This window comes from Macaca mulatta, chromosome 1 (genome assembly GCF_049350105.2).
Source record: "Macaca mulatta isolate MMU2019108-1 chromosome 1, T2T-MMU8v2.0, whole genome shotgun sequence".
NCBI classification, from domain to species: Eukaryota; Metazoa; Chordata; class Mammalia; order Primates; family Cercopithecidae; genus Macaca; species Macaca mulatta.
Window position 1 is genome coordinate 115,445,947 of NC_133406.1, and position 20,946 is coordinate 115,466,892.

Genomic DNA, 20,946 nt, shown 5'->3' on the forward strand with positions numbered 1-20,946 from the left:
AAAGGAAAAAGCAATAAAAAGGAAAAACTACTCATATCCCCAACACCACAGATAAATCTCAAAAATACACTCCGGGGGAGCAAAGTGAGACAGAAAAGAATCTGACTGATTTGACTCCATTTATTTGAAGTTCTGGAACAGGCAAAACTATTCTTTAGTGGTAGAAATCAAATCACTTGTTGTCTGGAGGGGAGGGGATAGTACTAAATGCAAAGGGGCACAAAGAAACTTTCTTATGCGTCACGCCTGTAATCCCAGCACTTTGGGAGGCAGAGGCGGGGGGGATCACTTGAGCTCAAGAGTTTGAGACCAGCCTGGGCAACACGGCAAAACCCCCTCTCTACAAAAAATACAAAAAATTAGCTGGGCGTTCTGGCACAGGCCGGTAGTTCAAGGTACTTGGGGGCTGAGGCAGGAAGATTGCTTGTACCTGGGAGTCAAGGCTGTAGTGAGCCAAGATCTCACCACCGCTCTCCAGCCTAAGTGACAAAGTAAGACTCTGTCTCAGGAGAAAAAAAAAAAAAAGTGATGGAACTGTCTATATCTTGACTGGGGTGGTGGTTAAATGGATGTATACTTTTGCCAAAACTCAAACTCTATACTTCCTATGTGTGCATTTGACTGTATGTTAATTAAGCCTCAGTAAAGTTTATTTTTAAAAAAATTATTATATAATATCTACATCTATAAGTGTGAAATAGGAGTCCACTACCTGGGTGAAAAGCATAACCCCTATTCTACTTTTAGATTACTCTGAATTTTTTGCTATTGTAAATAATTTTGTTACTGAAGATCTAGTAGATGAATCTGTACCTATCTGCAGCATAAAACTGCTTAAACAAAATACATGCGTTTTCCTTCACCTCCCATATCTTGTGGAAAATAAGCTAAACTTTGGCTATTTCCAAGTCTTACAAGGTTATTTCATGGAAGCAATGAAAAGAAAATTAAGCCACAGCTAGTTTACCCCTACTTCTGCTTTGGCTTTTTTGTCTTACTCTCCTATAAACAACAGGACACGTATTTCAAACCTAGTATAGTTAAAAACCTCACCAACATGGCCGGGTGCAGTGGCTTATGCCTGTAATCCCAGCACTTTGGGAGGCTGAGGCGAGCAGACCACAAGGTCAGGGGTTCCAGACCAGCCTGGCCAACATGGTGAAATCCTGTCTCTACTAAAAATACAAAAATCAGACAGGGATGGTGGCACATGCCTGTAATCCCAGCTACTTGGGAGGCTGAGGTAGGAGAATCACTTGAAACTGGAAGGCGGAGATTGCAGTGAGCCGAGATCGCACCACTGCACTCCAGCCTGGGCAACAAGAGCAAAACTCCGTCTCAAAAAATAAAAATAAAAAATAAAAAAACCTCTGCAACAAATTATAAAGTTAAGTCTGATAAACAACAGCATCTCTCAAGTTTATCAAAGCCATAATGTAAGGGATAAAGTGAAATTCACCAAACACTGCAAAAATACCATTATAGTGCATTACAAATATAATTCAGATTATTTTTCTTAGGAGGCCTAGATTTCACTTGTTAGATTTTTAAGGGTCAGGCACAATGGCTCACACCTACAATCCCAACATTTTGGAGGGCCGCAGTGGGAGGATCACTTGAGCCCAGGAGTTCGAGACAGCCTGAGCAACATAGTGGGACTCTGGCTCTACCAAAAAAACATTTTAAAAATTAGCTGGACCTGGTGATGCACACGTATTGTCCCAGCTACCTAAGAGGATCCCTTGAACCCAGGAGGCAGAGGTGGCAGTGAGCTGAGATTGCGCCACTGCACTGCAGCCTGAGTGACAGAGGAGAGACCCTGTCTCGAGGAAAAAAAAAAACGTAAGCATTCAAGATTGTAAAGCATTTTCTTCTGACCAAGTATTTGAAAAATAATTTGTTCAGCCAAATAATATCCAACATCAGAGAAACCTTTAAAGACACTGAAGTACATCAAACATATGGACTATAAACATCTTAAAAATATTTATGAAAACTATACGCAAACATGGAAAAGCTCTTACGTTAAATGCAAAAACGAAGATTACAAACTGTTTATATTTTAGCCCATAAGGCACATTATGTAAAATACAAAAATAGTTGAGTTAGGGTGACTGGAACTATGTTTAAAACTTTAACACAGCTATTATATCATCTTCTCAATTATACAGAGCTTTATAAATGAACTCCCTACCTTCTCCACACATATCTTCTTGAAAATTAGGAGATCTCTGAAGTTGAAGGAAAAGAGACCCCTGCCACATGAGAAGAGACACATTTCCTTTGACTTTTCACTGGGTCACTGCTTACTTGTTCAGTACAACTGTACTAGAAACTACATTGTAAAGACAAGGAACTACTCTACCAAAATGTAAAGGTCTGTCCTTTCTAATTTTTGCAGTTAAATCATCTGACTGCTTCAGTTTGTCTCCTTTTCATTTAACTCTGCCTCTTTGCTATTTTACTTAGGCAAACAAGTTGAAGAATATTCTTCTTGACTAATTATATAAGCAATCATACCATACTTTGCCCTTAAATTGAGATATGAGATTTAGACATGTGTAAGCAATGAATGCAACCAAAATAGGTGAAGCTTGAACAGATCTAAACAAAATTTCCATTCAGGATCACTAAATATCAAAGACATTTGGAATGTTGTTTTAGAAATAATAATATTTTGCACCTCACATCTTAGAACTTCTTATTTATTGATGGATGATAAAAGCCTAACAACAGAAAGTAAATGGCCAAAGTTTTCCACAATGCTTGCATTTTCTAATAAATAGCAAAATCTGGTCAACACCTTTTAAAATAAAAAATTATCTTAATTATTTTTAATATCAACTTTTATCATCTAAAATATGAGATGATGGTTTCATAAACACGCAAAACCCTTTGGAAAGCAATTTCACTGACAATATGCATCTAAAGATATAAAAATGCTCATAATATTTTAACTAATAATTGTATTACTGAGAATTTATCCTAAGGCAATGACCAAAATATGACTGTCATAAGGGCAAAAATTTTACAATGGTATGCAGAACACTCTCAAGCATTTCATGTAAGAATAAATAATCCCAAACACAAAAAAGTTTTTTTTTTTAAATCTCGCTCTGTCGCCCAGGCTGAAGTACAGTGGCACGTCTCGGCTCACTACAACCTCCGCCTCCTGGGTTCAAGCGATTCTCCTGCCTCAGCCTCCTGAGTAGCTGGGATTACAGGTGCATGCCACCACGCCCAGCTAATTTTTGTATTTTCAGTAGAGACAGGGCTTCACCACGTTGGTCAGGCTGGCCTCGAACTGCTGACCTTGTGATCCACCCACCTCAGCCTCCCAAAGTGCTGGGATTACAGGTGTGAGCCACCATACCCAGCCTGTTGTTTTTTAAATAATTTTTTATATTAAAAAAAATAGAACAAGTCGGGCATGGTGGCTCATGCCTGTAATCCCAGTACTTTGGGAGGCGAAGGCAGGTGGATCACAAGGTCAGGAGTTCAAGACCAGCCTGGCCAATAATTTGGTGAAACCCCATCTCTACTAAAAATACAAAAAAAAAAAAAATTAGCTGGGCATGGCGGCAGGCACCCGTAGTCCCAGCTACCTGGGAGGCTGAGGCAGGAGAATCGCTTGAACCCAGGAGGCAGAGGTTGCAGTGATCTGAGATTGTGCCACTGCACTCCAGCCTAGGTGACGGAGCAAGGCTCCATCTCACAAAAAAAAAAAAAAAAAAAAGGAAACAGTGGCCGGGCACAGTGGCTCAGGCCTGTAACCCCAGCACTTTGGGAGGTTAAGGCAGGTGGATCACCCGAGGTCAGGAGTTTGAGGCCAGCCTGGCCAACATGGTGAAACCCTGTCTCTACAAAAAATACAAAAAATTAGCCAGGCGTGCTGCCACGCCCATGCAGTCCCAGCTACTCAGGAGGCTGAGGCAGGAGAATCGCTTGAACCCAGGAAATGGAGGCTGCAGTGAGCCGACATTGCCCACTGCACTCCAGCCTGGGCAACAGAGTGAGACTCTGTCTCGGAAAAAAAAAAAATTATATATTTTTATTATATATACACACATATATACATATATACACATATGTATAGATACATATATACATATATAGATACGTATATGTATAGATACGTATACGTATAGATACATATATAGATACATATATGTATAGATATGTATCTATACATATATAGACTGTATATGTATATGTGTATATATGTACGTGTATATATGTGTATGTATATATATATATAGAACACTTCAAGAATTCACATGTGATCCTTCCACAGAGGCCATGCTAATCTTCTCTGTATCATTATAATTTTACTATATGGGCTGCTGAAGCAAGCACCTAAACACAAAAAAGCTAGGCACAAACATCCATTATTACTTAGGTTGTTTCCAAATTTGTTTTTATAAAAAGTCAATAGGAGGATGAAAATCCAAGAAAACTGTAGTACAATAATTTAATAAACTAGAAAGCAATCATGTAAAATTGTAAATATGAAGAACAAAATAATTTAGAAATGTTTGAGCCAACACATCTAAAAGTGGATTACAAAAATACAAATCTACAAAACTTCTAAAAGACAACATAGGAGAAAATCTAGGGGGTTGGCAATGAGATCTCAGCTACAACACCAAAAAGCATGATCCATGAAGGAAAAAAATTGCTAAGTTGAACTTTATTAAAATTAAAAACTTCTGCTCTGCAAGAGACACTGTAAAGAGAATGAAAAAACAAAACAGACTAGGAGAAAATATTTGCAAAACACATATCTGATAAAAGACTTGCATCCAAAATATACAAAGAGCTATTAAAACTCAACAATAAGAAAACAAACAACCCAATTTAAAAATGGGCAAAATATCTGGACAGATACCTCACCAAAGAAGATATACAGATGGCAAATAAGCAAATAAGATGCTCAATATCATTCATCATCAGGGAATTGCAAATGAAAACAAGATACCACTACACACCTATTAGAATGCCTAAAATCAAAAAAACTGATAATACCAAATACCAAATGCTGGTGAGAACGTGGAGCAACAGCAATCCTCATTCACTGCTGGTGGGAATACAAAATGATACAGTCACTTTGGAAGACAGTTTGGCAACTTTTTACAGTCTTACCGTAAGATCCAGCAATCACATTCCCAGGTATTTACCCAACTGAGTTGAAAACTTACATCTACACAAAAACTAGCACATAAATAAATGTTTATAGCAGCTTTATTAATAATTGCCAAAAAACTGTAAGTAACCAAGATGTCCTTCAATAGATGAATAAGCAATCTGTGGAACAGCCACACAGTTGAGTATTATGCCTCTAAAAGAAGAAATGAGCTACTAAGCCATGAAAAGGTCGGACACAGTGGCTCACGCCTGTATTCCCAGCACTTTGGGAGGCCAAGATGGGCGTTTCACCTGAGGTCAGGAGTTTGAGACCAGCCTGGCCAATACGGTGAAACCCCATCACTACTAAAAATACAAAAATTAGGTGGGCATGGTGGCGGGCACCTGTAATCTCAGCTACTCAAGAGGCTGAGGCAGGAGAACTGCTTGAACCCAGGAGGTGTAGGTTACAGTGAGCCAAGATTGCACCACTGCATTCCAGCCTAGGCAACAGAGTGAGACTCCATCTAAAAAAAAAAAAAAAAAAAAACAACAACAGTCATGAAAAGACACATAGGAACCTTAAGTCCATGTTGCTAAGGGAAAGAAGCCAGTCTGAAAGGCTACTATATATGTATGATTCCAATTATATGACATTCCAGAAAAGGCAAAGATCAGTGGTTACCAGGGGCCTGTGGAGAAGACAAGGATGAATTAGTGAAGCACAGGGAATTTTCAGGGTAGTGAAATTATTCTGTATGATACTGTAATGGTGCATATATGACATAATGAATTTGTCAAAATATACAGAACTTTATAGAACAAAGAGTGAACCTTGGCCAGGGGCAGTGGCTTACATCTGTAACCCTAGCACTTTGGGAAGCCAGAGCGGGTGGACTGCTTGAGCCCAGGAGTTCAAGACCAGCCTGGGCATCATGGTGAAACCCCATTAAAAAAAAGAAAAAGAGTGAACCTTAACATATGCAAATATTTTAAAAATCAGTTAGGAGGTTGGAAGAATCCCAGACTGTGACAAGAGAACCTAACTGTACTTCAAAGGTATTTTTAAAAACCTCACTCAAGTGAGTGGAGGAAAAGTTATGGATCTAAGTGACTGAAAATGAAAAGAGTCTATAAAACTAAAGGCAAAAGGGACTACCAACAAGTACTGTAGTTTAGTCAATAAAGTTGTTTTCCACAAGGGTACTCGTTAACAATTCTGATACTGCAAACAAGCGTACTGGAATTGAACAATTAAGTTAATGGGTGGCAGATGGGAGAAGCCCAGTTTCTCACTGTGGGAATAGAAATTCACAGAAGATCGGCAAGGGGAGGAGGCTAGAATAATCCATGTGGTAATGCAGCAGAGATGGAGAATCAGAACTCATGTTTAATTTAATATAATACAGAGGGTTACAGAGAGAAGTATTTATAGATATGTATATACACAAGAGTTAATATACACACATAAATTTCTTTGCTGTCAGCCAAAATGGCCTAAAAGAAACCACACCCTAATGCCCAGAATGCCCAGATCTTGGTCTGTAAAACCAATAAAGGAACCAGGGACCTTTAAATAAATGGCTGATTCTAGGACTACAGCAGGAAATATACAAGATGAGCCTGGAGTACTTTACAGTATTAGAAAACAAAACAAAAACTATCTTGCCTCTCTTCAGTCATGATTTAGTGTAACTGCTGTCCAGCCTTAGCAACTGCCTAAATACAAGTGAGCAGAAAACAACAACCTCAAAGTTATAGGGTCCCAAAATTTCAATCAATTTCAGTTTTCTCTTCTTGATTTTATTTTTATTTATTTGTTGAGACGGAGTCTTGCTCTGTCACCCAGGCTAGAGTGCAGTGGTGTGATCTCGGCTTACTGCAACCTCCACCTCCCAAGTTCAAGTGGTTCTCCTAACTCAGCATCCCAAGTAAATGAGACTACAGGTGCACACCACCATGCGCAGCTAATTTTTGTATTTTCAGTAGAGACGGGGTTTCACCATGTTGGCCAGGATGGTCTTGATCTCTTGAATCTCATGATAAAACAGTATTCTCTTCTTGATTTTTAAGACCATTATCATAAAACATTCTTTTAATGCAATAATTCTGACAAATTATTCTTTGTTAGTAAAAGACAATGTAAAAGACAATATAAAAGACAATATAAAAGTGTCTTGGCTCAAAATAAGACCAAAAATAAAAACAAACCAAAAAAACCTTCATTTAATTCTAATTAGGTGTCATCTTTGGCAAATATTGGGGAAAACAAACAAACAAAAAAAATGTTAATTACATACAGACCAAATTGAACAAATTTCTGGGATTCTATGGAGAGAGCCTTACTTCTCAAATCCTTTGGCACCTTTTTTAAGTATGAAAAGTAAGATTCAGGCCGGGCGCGGTGGCTGAAGCCTGTAATCCCAGCACTTTGGGAGGCCGAGACGGGTGGATCACGAGGTCAGGAGATCGAGACCATGCTGGTTAACACGGTGAAACCCCGTCTCTACTAAAAAATACAAAAAATTAGCTGGGTGAGGTGGCGGGCGCCTGTAGTCCCAGCTACTCGGGAGGCTGAGGCAGGAGAATGGCGTGAACCCGGGAGGCGGAGCTTGCAGTGAGCTGAGATCCGGCCACTGCACTCCAGCCTGGGTGACAGCATGAGACTCCGTCTCAAAAAAAAAAAAAAAAGAAAAAGAAAAGTAAGATTCAGTCTTTTTTATTTATTTATTTTTTTTTTTTGAGACAGAGTCTAGCTCTGTCACCCAGGCTGGAATACAGTGACGCGATCTCGGCTCACTGCAAGCTCCGCCTCCAGGGTTCACACCATTCTCCTGTCTCAGCCTCCAGAGTAGCTGGGATTACAGGTGCCCGCCAGCACCCCAGATAATTTTTTGTATTTTTAGTAGAGACAGGGTTTCACTGTGTTTGCCAGGATGGTCTCAATCTCCTGACCTTATGATCCGCCCGCCTCGGCCTCCCAAAGTGCTGGGATTACAGGCGTGAGCCACTGCGTCCAGCCCAATCTTTTTTTTTTTTTTTTTTTTTTTTTGAGACACAGTCTCACTCTGTTGCCCAAGCTCTGGAGTACAGTGGCCTGATCTCAGCTCACTACAACCTCTGCCTCCCAGGCTCAAGCAATTCTCCTGCCTCAGGCTCCCGAGCAGGAGGGATTACAGGTGTGTGCCACCTCACCCAGCTTTTTTTTTTTTTTTTTTGACAGAGTCTCACTCTGTTGCCCAGGATGGAGTGCACTGGCGTGGTCTTGACTCACTGCAACTTCCACCGCCCAGGTTCAAGTGATTCTCCAGCTAATTTTTGTGTTTTTAGTAGAGACAGGAGTTTCACCATGTTGGTCAGGCTGGTCTTCAACTCATGACCTCAAGTGGTCTGTCCCTTTAGCCTCCCAAAGCGCTCAGATTACAGGCATGAGCCACTGTGCCTGGCCAAATTCAACCTTTATACCAATATTTTTTATTTATCTTTTTTTTTTTTTTTTTTTTTTTTTGAGACGGAGTCTCGCTCTGTCGCCCAGGCTGGAGTGCAGTGGCCGGATCTCAGCTCACTGCAAGCCCCGCCTCCTGGGTTCAAGCGATTCTCCTGCCTCAGCCTCCCAAGTAGTTAGGATTACAGGTGCCCGCCACCACACCTGACTAATTTTTGTATTTTTAGTGAAAACAGGGTTTCACCATGTTGGCCAGGCTGGTCTCAAACCCCTGACCTCAAGTGATCTGCCCCTTTGGCCTCCCAAAGTACTGGGATTACAGACATGAGACACAGCACCCAGCCTATACCAGTATTTTTAAAGCACCTACATTCAAAAATTTAACACTGGGCAAAAGGGCAAATAAAGTTTGCCCCTGGCAAAGTTGAGAAACTGAGAAATATGTTAATTGGCATCTGGTCTTCCCAAAAAGGAAAAAAAAGAATAAACAACTTGTCAAACAAGCTGCTTACCATCACTGGGTCTTTTTACCTTCGACTGGGTGTTCTAGTTACAAAGAATGCTGCCTGAGGCAGAAAAAGTACAAATAAGACTCATCTGTTCTTCAACCTTAATATCTCCAGCCAGAAGTAACACGAGTTTATTACTGGGGACGAAATAATTATAGAGTCCTCAAACCTTCTAACTCCAAGGCAATCAGTATACAAATATAATCAGGTAGATTTATTTCTAAATAAATGAATCATATTTGTCATTCAGAGAAAAAAAGTATAATAAGGCTTAAGGATTTAAGATACTTAAAAAATAAATATAAAAATATAATCAAGCTGACCGGGCATGGTGGCTCATGCCTGTAATCTCAGCACATTGGGAAGCCAAGGCTGGTGGATCACCTGAGGTCAGGAATTCGAGACCAACCTGATCAATATGGTGAAACTCCATCTCTATTAAAAATACAAAAATTAGCCGGGCGTGGTGGCAGATGCCTATAGTCCCTGCTACTCAAGAGGCTGAGACAAGAGAATTGCTCGAACCCAGAAGGTGGAGGTTGCAGTGAGCTGAGATTGTGCCACTGCATTCCAGCCTGGGCGACAGAGTGAGACTCTGTCTCAAAAAAAAAAAAAATCAAGCTATTCAGAAAAAAAAAAAAAAGCTCATTTGTTATCTGATTATTACCTGTAAAGCCAATGTAACCACTTGTCACCAAGAATAAAAACAAACTTGTCCATTTCCCTCTTAATAGAATACAAAATTCCAGTCAGAATTTTAGGCCAGGTGAGGTAGCTCACTCCTGTAATCCCAACACTTTGGGAGGCCAAGGCGGGAGGATGGCTTGAGCCCAGGAGTTTGAGACCAGCCTGGGGAACATAGCAAGACCCTAACTTTACAAAAAAAATTTTAAAAATTAGCTGTGCATGGTGGCATACGCCCACAGTCCCAGTTACTCAGGAGGCTGAAGCAGAAGGATCACTTGAGCCCAGGAGATCAACAGCTGCAGTGAGTTATGATTGTGCCACTGCACACCAGCGTGGGCAAAAGAGTGATACCTTGTCTCTGAAATAAATTAAAAAATAAATAATTTTTTTTTAAATGTAAGCACAATGTCTTTATCATATGTGAGAGGCTAAAGAATTACCAGTGAGGTCTTAAAGTAAGTTCTGATGCTCCAAAAATATACAACACTGATTTATTTTGTCTGGATAGGATTTTTTTTTCATTTTTATCTTTAAAAACTTGATCAGTACAGAGCAACCCTACAGTTCTATCCTATCATAGGGTGGACATGACAATGGGTTACTTCTTTGTAATGGAGGACAATAAATGTTAGAAATGGGAAAGGGTCAGGCGCGGTGGCTCACGCTTATAATCCCAGCACTTTGGGAGGCCGAGGCAGGAGGATCATTTGAATCCACAAGTTCAAAACCAGTCAGGGCAACAAAGTGGGACCCTGTCTCTACAAAAATAAAAATAAAAATTAGGTTGGGAGTGGTGGCTTATGTCTGTAATCTCAGCATTTTGGGAAGCCAAGGCGGGTGGATCACTGAGGTCAGGAGTTCAAGATCAGACTGGCCAACATAGTGAAACCCCATCTCTATTAAAAAATACAAAATGGGCTGGGCATGGTGGCTCACGCCTGTAATCCCAGCACTTTGGGAGGCCAAGATGGGTGGATCACGAGGTCAGAAGATCGAGACCATCCTGGCTAACAAGGTGAAACCCCGTCTCTACTAAAAATACAAAATATTAGCCAAGTGTGATGGCATGCACCTGTAGTCCCAAATACTTGGGAGGCTAAGGCAGGAGAATCACTTGAACTCAGGAGGCAGAGGTTGCAATGAGCCAAAATCGTGCCACTGCACTCCAGTCTGGGCGACAGCGAGACTCCATCTAAAAAAAATACATATATATATATATATATTAGGTATGGTAGCATGCACCTGTAATCCTAGCTACTTAGGAGGCTAAGGCAGGATAATTGCTTGGACCTGGGAGGTGGAAGTTGCAGTGAGCTGAGATCATACCACTGCACTCCAGCCTGGGTGACAGGGCAAGACTCTGTTTCAAAAAAAATAAGTAAATAAAATAAACAAATAATATAAACATTAGCCAGGTGTAGTAGCACGTGCAAGTCGTCCCAGCTACTTGGGAGGCTGAGGTGGGAGAATCCCTTGAGTCCAGGATGTCCTGGCTTCAGTGAGCTGTGATTGCACCACTACACTCTAGCCTGGGCAAGAAAACTAAATTAAATTTAAATTTAAAAAAAAAAGTAAAGGGAAAGAAAGTTGCTAATAGCCATGATGATTTTCCTAAAGTAACTCATTTTCCTCCTACACATTTCTGAGGACCCCCCCACTCAGTTGTTCACCACCAAAACACAACTAGTCCTAAATAATTTCCCAACACCAACTCAGTGTTTGAGAGCTGCTACATTTTGAATCATTGTCAACATGACCAATTTAAATGCTACCCTCAAGTGATTTTAACTTGGTATACTGACCACAGTGAAAGTTAATTAAAGAATAAAATATACTTGTTTTATCAATAACCGTGGTTTGCAAGTCAGGTAAATCATCAAAGGAAAAAAAATCTTGATTTTTTTGAAGTTCTATTTCACTACTAATTCTGAATTACTACATAATGTAATTAAAAGCATGATTCCTCATGTGATCTGGTAAATTTGTTCTGGGGCTGCAACCTGCATTCTGAATCTCAACCACCCATTTCCTGTACATTCAATTAATCCCAAGTGGTCCTGTACATGAATGTGAATAGATAGTATAATCTATCATGACAACTGAAAAAAACAGCTGAAATACCTTCATTTATGAAAGACAGTCTTTACAAATTAGCAACGAGATAAACTTTTGAAGGGATGACCCTTTGACGATCAAATACCATCTTTTAATCCCAGTTAAATTTGAGCAATTTCTTTTGGAAATGAGAAACACGGACTACAGGTTCTGTAAGTCTGTAGTCCATTCCAACATATTCAAAGAGAAGAAAGGTACAGTCGGACCTTTTCCAAATCAGGAATATAAAAGATAACTGGGTAGGACAGGGAAATCTAAAATAATCTACTAGCATATAACTCACAAAGGAAACTTCAGTGTCACATTTCCTTGATACAAAACATGAGTTAGAGAGAACAAAACTCATTGCTGTTTCCAAGTAAAGACAGAGGCAGGAACAAATGTTCTAGATGATTAAACTGACCAGCAAAAGAAGTAGAAAAAGTTTCCAAAATTTTCAGAGGCCATCGTGTTTTCCAAGATCTCCAAATATTCATTTAATCAATCTCCTAATTTTTAAAACATAATATATAAATATAAATAAAAGTAGATAGACACATAGATATAAAAGTAGTGTGGTATTTATGGGGGGAAGAGACAACCTTCCTAGTTAATAATCTTATTGAAAGTTCTGTGAGAGTATTCAGCCTCTTGAAAGCAGCTGGGAGAGCATGCACCAGAGCAGCTGACTCTCTGCAGATTGCCTGTACTTTTCCAGAGGGAAGTAAGCTAATTCCTTGTGGATCAAGTCCGTAGAAAACATAGGCCTATCATTCTGGTCTTGCTCTGAGGTTTGACACAAGAATCTAAAAAGTTTCAGATAGCTTAAGCAAAAACAGACCATTTCTTAAAAGATGATTTCATATCAATGGAAGTTCACTGAGGAAGTACACATAAGAGTACTCAAATACAACTCCTTATTCAGCAACTCAATACCTTACGGAGACGCACATTTCCTCAACTATTATGAGAACCTTATTTAGTTGGCAGGGAGCAATAAATAATAAACAAGAGACTACACACATACTACCTAGCATTTGACTAATATCATATCACAAAATTTAACCTGGAGTACTAATATTATGAAAGAAAGCAAAAATTCACTTTGTGGTCACCACCAAGTCTTAAACTTATTTGAAGGAGCTTCACAGGAATTTTCATTTTGAAGGGAGATATTAAGTGTAAACTTTAGTACCACATTAATTCCCCGTCTTCAGTCCCCTCAGCTCCAACATGCTGTATGCCAAAATAAAAGATTTAAATTAAAAGAAACATCTTTGGCCGGGTGCAGTGGCTCATGCCTGTAATACTTTGGGAGGCCGAGGTGGGTGAATCATGAGGTCAGGAGTTCAAGACCAGTCTGGCCAGCATGGTGAAACCCGATCTCTACTAAAAATACAAAAAATCAGCCAGGCATGGTGGTGCACACCTGTAATCTCAGTTACTCAGGAGGCTAAGGCAGGAGAATTGCTCGAACCTGGGAGGCTAAGGTTGCAGTGAGCCGAGATAGTGCCACTGCTCTCCAGCCTGGGCGACAGAGCAAGACTCCGTCTCAAAAAAAAAAAAGGCAGCATCTCCAAATCAGAGGAACAGACTTGGAACTTGGAGGAAAGTACAGCTAGAATAGAACAGGCCTGTAGCACACAAGGATGACAGTTATCAACTGTAAATACAACAGTAAGTATAGTCACTTAAAACATAAGAGAGAGAGAGGATAACTGAGAAGCCGGATTCGATCGTGAAATAAAATACATACACAAGTTAAAGACAACCAGCTCCTCACCAGCTGTTCCCAGTTCTGGGTGTCAGAGCTTAGTTGTTCTTAGTTCCCTTCTTTATATAGTACAAGACAGTCCAAAAGACTAGATGCTCTGAAATTATTCTAATTCTAATAGTGATTTTCCTCTTTCACCTGGGAAAAGTTATTCAACCTCTTCTGGTAAATAATTATATAAAACTAAATTCACAGTAAGTTCTGGGTATTAATGCACACACAGCTATATTCTGAGCTCATAAAGAGAAAAAAATCCAAACTTCTTGGGATTACATTCAAAGTCATCTTTTTTAAATCTTACTGCAACCTTCCTTTCCAGTTTCTATTACCACAAATGTCTACAGACAAACAGCAACTTCAAGCCCCTTGCTAGCCTAAGAGCTGTTCACATTTTCCCCTCTTTGGTCACAGTTTTCCTCAACCTATAAAATCCTTGCCCCTGCCGGGCGCGGTGGCTCACGCCTGTAATCCCAGCACTTTGGGAGGCCGAGGCGGGTGGATCACAAGGTCAGGAGATCGAGACCATGGTGAAACCCCGTCTCTACTAAAAATACAAAAAATTTAGCCGGGCGCGGTTGTGGGCGCCTGTAGTCCCCGCTACTCGGGAGGCTGAGGCAGGAGAATGGCGTGAACCCGGGAGGCGGAGCTTGCAGTGAGCCGAGATCGCGCCACTGCACTCCAGCCTGGGCGACAGAGCGAGACTCCGTCTCAAAAAAAAAAAAAAAAAAAAAAAAAAAAAAAAAAAAATCCTTGCCCCTTCTCTGAAGTTTTATTTGTTCTTCAATCAAGTTTAAAAGCCTTATGTGAGCGGTCTCCCTGCCAGTCTTCTCAGGCATATTCACTCCTTCCTCTATACTTCGATTGTGCATTTTCATTTATCTCTATCACTTCGTCTAGCTTTACACACAGTAAATTGTTTACCTTCCCTACTGCAGTGTAAGCTTCTCAAAGGCAGGGATGCAGAGACCCTGGGACTCATACAAGCCAAGCAGTACTTTATATACAGTGTGTGCTTACTTGTGGAACCAGACTGAGTACGAAGTAATATTTAGCAGGCCGATATCAGGAAAAGTGATGCTCTAAATTACTGTTTTTCAGACAGTGGATCACAACCTAATGAGTTGTGAAATTAATATACCAGGCCACTACCAGCACTCAAAAAAACAAACAAACAAACTCAAAATACGAACAAACTAAAAAATACCAGAGTGGGCCTGGCACGGTGGCTCACACCTGTAATCCCAGCACTTTGGGAGGCCAAGGCAAGTGGATCACTTCAGCCCAGGAATCTCAGACCAGCCTGGGCAACATGGTGAAACCCTGTTTCTACAAAAAATACAAAAAATTAGCTGGGCATGGTGGCATGTGCCTATGGTCCCAGTTTTCTGGGAAGCTAAGGTGGGAGGAAAAAAGAAACCAAAAAAAAAAAACTGTATTTACTGATATCATGCACTCTGGTGTTTGGTTTTGTTTTAGAGACAGGGTCTCACTCTGTCTCCCAGGCTTGAGTTCAGTGATGTGATCATGGCTCATTGCAGCCTCAACATGCCAGGCTCAAGCAATCCTCCCACCTCAGCCTCCTGAGAAGCTGGGACTATAGGCACATGTCACCACATGTGGCTAACTTTTGTATTTTTGGCAAAGATGAGGTTTCACCATGTTGCCCAGGCCAGTTTCAAACTCCTGAGCTCAAGTGATCTGCCCACCTCGGCTTCCCAAAATGCTGGGATTACAGGCGTGAGCCACTGTGCCTGGTCAGTAAATATAATTTTTGTGAAGCTTATTTCAGGTGTGTTTTTTTGGTTTTTTGGTGTGTTTTTTTTTTTTTTTTTGCATATATATTGGGCTGTAATGTAAAATGTATCTCTTACTATGAGTTGCAATGTTTTAAAAGATATTTTAAAACTGCCTAAAATTTTTTTCCAAATGTGGGCTGAACTGTACCAACCCATCCATGGGCTCTTACTGGATTGCCCAAGAAACACAGAAAACACCTATATTATAGCTGAGGTGGAAGAAAAGAATGAACTTAACTGGCTCTAACCTAAACTACCACAATATCCTTTTGTCAGCAATGCCATCATCTAATGAATGAACTTGCCACAGATTATGCTCAAAAAGCACTTTCCAGTGATCATAAATTGTTAAGTGTCTGCTTGTCAATTAAGTCTCTTTGCTTATCTACAAGGTCATAAGAATTATTCCCAATGGGACTTATCTTGAAAAATAATTATCCTTGAGAGTATGGTAACAGGTCCTCATCTGAAATAAACTGGTCAGTGGTGGATGGAAAGAGAACTGTTCTTCACAATAATTTAAAAGACCCAGACAAATCGTTACGCTACTAATAAAATATATTTTCCTGGTTACAGCAATCTGTGGAAGTGATTTCTGAGGGGAAGGTAATGCTATTTTCAAATTCAGTTTTATTTGTTTGCAACCTCAACTACCTGTGAAATTAAAAGGAATTTAAAAATGATTGTTCTGCTGTCTTCACTGATAACCAACAGGGTAAAGATAGCAAAAATAAAGGCAAAGAATGCCTGCTTTAGTCCCCTGTCTCCCTTCCAATTTAACAATGGGTAATAGTGGGTAAATAAAGATATAAAATAGTTACAGTTCACAATAGTAGAACCAAAGTTCAACCGCTATTGAAGTTTATATGAATGTAACTGAATTCTAAGTTATTAGCAAGGTGCTCAAGCCTGTAATGCCAGCAGTTTAGGAGGCCAAAGTGGGCAGATCACTTGAGGCCAGGAGTTCAAGACCACACTGGGCAAAATGGCGACCCCATCTCTACAAAAAAAAAAAGTACAAAAAAATTAGCTAGGTGTGGTAGTGCATGCCTGCAGTCCCAGCTACTTGGAAGGCTGAGGTGGGAGGATCACTTGAGCCCAGAATTCAAGTACAGCCTGGGCAACATAGTGAGACTCCTATCTCTTTAAAAGAAAAAAAAAAAGCTGTAAAAAGAGAGAAAATAGTCAAGATCTAGAATCCAAAGATCTGGATTTAATTCTGGTTGCCATTCATTGGTACAACACTCAGTTTCCATTTCCTCTCTTATAAAATAGGGATAATACTCATATATTCATTTGGCAAGTATTTATTTTTTTGTTTTTTTTTTTTTTACTTTTTTTTTTTTGAGACGGAGTCTCGCTCTGTCGCCCAGGCTGGAGTGCAGTGGCACGATCTTGGCTCACTGCAAGCTCCACCTCCCAGGTTCACGCCATTCTCCTGCCTCAGCCTCCCAAGAAGCTGGGACTACAGGTGCCCACCACCACACCCGGCTACTTTTTTTGTATTTTTAGTAGAGACAGGGTTTCACCGTGTTCGCCAGGATGGTCTCGATCTCCTGACCTCATGATCCACCTGCCTCAGCCTCCCAAAGTGCTGGGATTACAGGCGTGAGCCACCGCGCCCGGCCTTGGCAAATATTTATTGAAGAATACTTTCTGTGTGCCACCAGACATCTGGCTAGGGATACAACAAATACATAGTATTTGATGTTGTCCCTGCCCTTGATGAGCTTATAATCTTTCTACCTCACAGGGCTGTGTGAAGATCAGAGGTAAAAACACTACAAACTGGCTGGGTGCGGTGGCTCATGCCTGTAATCCCAGCACTTTGGGAGGCGGAGGTGGGCTGATCACCTGAGGTCGGGAGTTCAAGACCAGCCTGGACTGACCAACATGGGGAAACCCCATCTCTACTAAAAATACAAAAATTTCATGGGTGTGGTGGCACATGCCTGTAATCCAAGCTACTTGGGAGGCTGAGGCAAGGGAATCTCTTGAACCCGGGAGGCGAAGGTTGCAGTGAGCCGAGACTGTGCCACTGCATTCCAGCCTGGGCAACAAGAGTGAAACTCTGTCTCTAAATAAATAAATAAATAAAACTACAAACTATAACACACTATACACACTGCAAAGCAGTAAAATGACTATTATAACTATTAATATTAACTTGCTCTACCTCTTAACCATCCATCTTTATTTCAAGAGCTTAGCAAGATCCAATAAATAAAGTATAGATGATCAGACAGAAAGTATTAAACTGATTTTCCACTTAGGTTGGAATTTGAGAGCCGAACAATTCACTATTTGTTGGTATAGCCTTAGCTCATTACTCTCAATATCATCATGAAAATAAAATGAACTGATTATCCAAGGCCTACAACCTACTGCATCACCCTGGGCATGTAACTGGGTATGTGGGTTGCATTACCCATACCTGGCAAAGGAGTAAAAAAATAAAGATTTTTAGGCCCTATGAAAGATCTACTGAACCATAACCCTTAAAAGGTGAGCCTGAGAATCTGTACTTTTGATAAGCACACCCAAGTGCTTCTTATGTACCCTAAAGCCTGAGAACCACTGCCATAAAAATTTCCTTTGATCAATAACCATGATTTGGTTATTTCAAACATTACCAAAATCTACCTAGAAAGTATCAGCGAAATAGAATTCAGTTACAATTGAGACAGCAGCTCTTGAGACAGTACTTAGTCTGTTACATGACTCACACTTAACTCATAAAAATACTTCTTGTGGCACCAGTCTCTTTATTCATTTTCAGACTCTCACATAAAATGAAGTTAAAAAACTGACTTTCAAAAAACAAATTGATATACACAGTTTTAATTTATCGTATGACTTTAATGAGGGAAAGCTGATGGGTCTATTATCTGGTGGCTATCAAGGAGGAAAGCATATACACTGACTAGCAGAAATATATCATGATTCTGAATGCTTGCAAGCCAATCTTAGTGGTCCATGCTTAAACTAATCCCTCAAAAATACAGACAGTTTTATATCTATATCCACTGCACATGAAAACCTTCCAGCAGCATCTCTCAAGAAATCAATCAAGAGTCCTTGGAACTACTTTAACCTTAAGAAAATTAACCTGAAGTCAAATGTTACTTCACATACTATATAATTAGTGCAAAGACATATTTATTTTGGTTCTGTTTGTTGAAAGCATTCTTTACTCATTAGCCTCCAGGTACATACACATCAAAGGGAAAATACTCAGTATATGTTACACTGGGAAAAATTACAAGGTGGAAACCAGCATTGCTAGTCAAAAAAACTTTCCATCTGCAGTAAAATTTAGAGCCCAGAGGGCTTGTTCATACTGCAGTACTAAGCTCTGTTAGAATCTAGACGTCTAGTTTTGAAAGGAGAAAGGGCAAACTGAACCATATGGGTTCCAATTTAGTTTCAGGACTAAAGATTAGGACAGCCTTGGTAAGCCTTTCTTTGTGTTTAAAAGAAACACAAAGAAACTGATGCTCTTACTTGTGTCCAAGTTTGTATGCCCTTAAAAGTTACTCTGTTCTTTCACATCTCTGTCAGTTGTCCAAACAAGTGAATTATAAAAACAATTTGTAAACATGATAGAAGAATCTAAAATAGGGAAAAGTCTTAAATACCAATTACCAAGGTCCAAACGTTCACCTACGACTTGATATAAACTATATCCACACAATGATAATCCACCTATCCCTAATTCTGACCCCACCTGGCTCTTAATCAACATGCAAAGCTTTCCTGGGACAATAGAGGTAAACTTTAAGAACTTGGAGGACAGACAACAGCTCTAAGGAGTACTGCCTAAAAAAATGCTTTAGGAAAATTAGCATCCATCTAACCAAGATCAAGACAAGTAGCAGGCACAGATATCCCTCAAGAACCACATCTATTGCATTGCTGATTTCCCCTCACTTGAAACCCTAAAGATAAGGCACAGACTATCGAAGAAAGGAAGAAAAGAGAAAGACACTGTATAGTTGAGGTCTCACAGAATGTACCACTAGCTTGGCTTTGGGCTGTAATTATCATTACTTCCCCTATAGTACCAAAGAAGGTTCAGATAATTTGGAAATCAAAATACATATAGTTGGAAGGGTGAGAAACCAATGCCAGGAAGATTGCTGATTACCACAACCTTCCAGAGAGGTCTTCTAGGCAGAGTATTCTTTTCCCCTGCCCACTAAAAGCAACAAAGTTCTCTACTTACCACAAAGGATGTGCCAAAAAGCAATGTTTTTTCTCTAGAAGGCAAAGATTTCCCACCTTCCTAATCTGGAACTTGAGCCTAAGGCAAGTCCTTCTACCTTTCCTAGGGGATCATCTGAGGTCTCCTTTACAGTTTATATCTAGGCTCTTGGGCAGAAGCCACAATAAAGGCAAGAAGTCGCTAACTATGTATGTTGGGATGTGTGTATCTGCAAAGATAAATCATGTTAACTATAGTCTGCTACAGAATTACTCTTTTTGGTTTAGTTCCTTTAGATCCTGTGAAGAGTAAATAATTTAGAACTTTATCATAAATTCGTAATTGTAAATGCTTTAGTTTTAAATTTAAAAATAAGAAGCTGAGTCCAAAGTTAACTTCCAAAGGGAAAGGAAAATGACAATTCCAAGACCTTCTATTGGAAGAAAACATCAGCCACAAATTTTGAGTTATCTATAAAGAAAATAATTAAGTGCCCAAGTATAAGAAATCTGAAAGTCATTACTGTAATCCCAGCACTTTGGGAGGCCGAGGCGGGCGGATCACCTGAGGTCAGGAGTTTGAGACCAGCCTGGCCAACATGGTGAAACCCCGTCTCTACTAAAAATACAAAATTAGCTGGGCGTGATGGCACATGCCTGTAATCCCAGCTATTCAGGAGGCTGAGGAGGGAGAATAGCTTGAACCTGGGAGGCGGAAGTTGCAGTGAGCCGAGATCGCGCCACTGCACTCCAGCCTGGGCGATGATCGAAACTCCATCTCAAAAAAAAAAAAAAAAAAGTATATATATATATATCTATATATATATATAGTCAGAGAATACTAGGAATACTAGGAAACAGTACATAGGACACTAATGAAACAGGAAAGCATCTATTTACAGAAAGAACAGAAGAAAGGTATATTGCCTCCAAACACTGGCCTAGGTGAGCAACTTTTTTTTTTTTCAATCAGCTCTCCCAGTTTAAAACCAACTATTTCTTGAGGTAGAAGAGATGAGGAAACAGAATGAGTGGACACCATAGAGTAAGAATGTCAAGGATAAGGGTAGATGGCACGAGATGAGTAAGAAGGAATGGACTTCTCTATAAGGCAGATTTTCAAAAGACTATCCCCTTTGCAAACCTACTGTTTTACAAGAGGTAACTGAAGGTTGTGGAAATTACAATTAAAATAAAATTTATAAAAAAATGAGAATGATTTCACGTGGGCAAATCGAAACATGGAGGGAGAGAGTAAAAGTGTAAAAAAGGAATGCACAACATATATTCAGTGAGAAGAAACACAGCACTGAA

The 20,946-nt window shown here is 40.0% G+C and overlaps 1 protein-coding gene and 1 non-coding gene across 9 annotated transcripts in view; both read right to left on the bottom strand.

Annotated features, from left to right (window-relative positions):
- Positions 1-20,946, bottom strand: part of SNX27 (sorting nexin 27) — an 87,428-nt gene that overhangs the window by 64,704 nt on the left and 1,778 nt on the right. The window lies entirely within an intron of this gene.
- LOC114674902 (U6 spliceosomal RNA) lies at positions 4,250-4,356 on the bottom strand. The gene has a single exon (XR_003725997.1). It is a non-coding gene; the product is annotated as a U6 spliceosomal RNA (small nuclear RNA).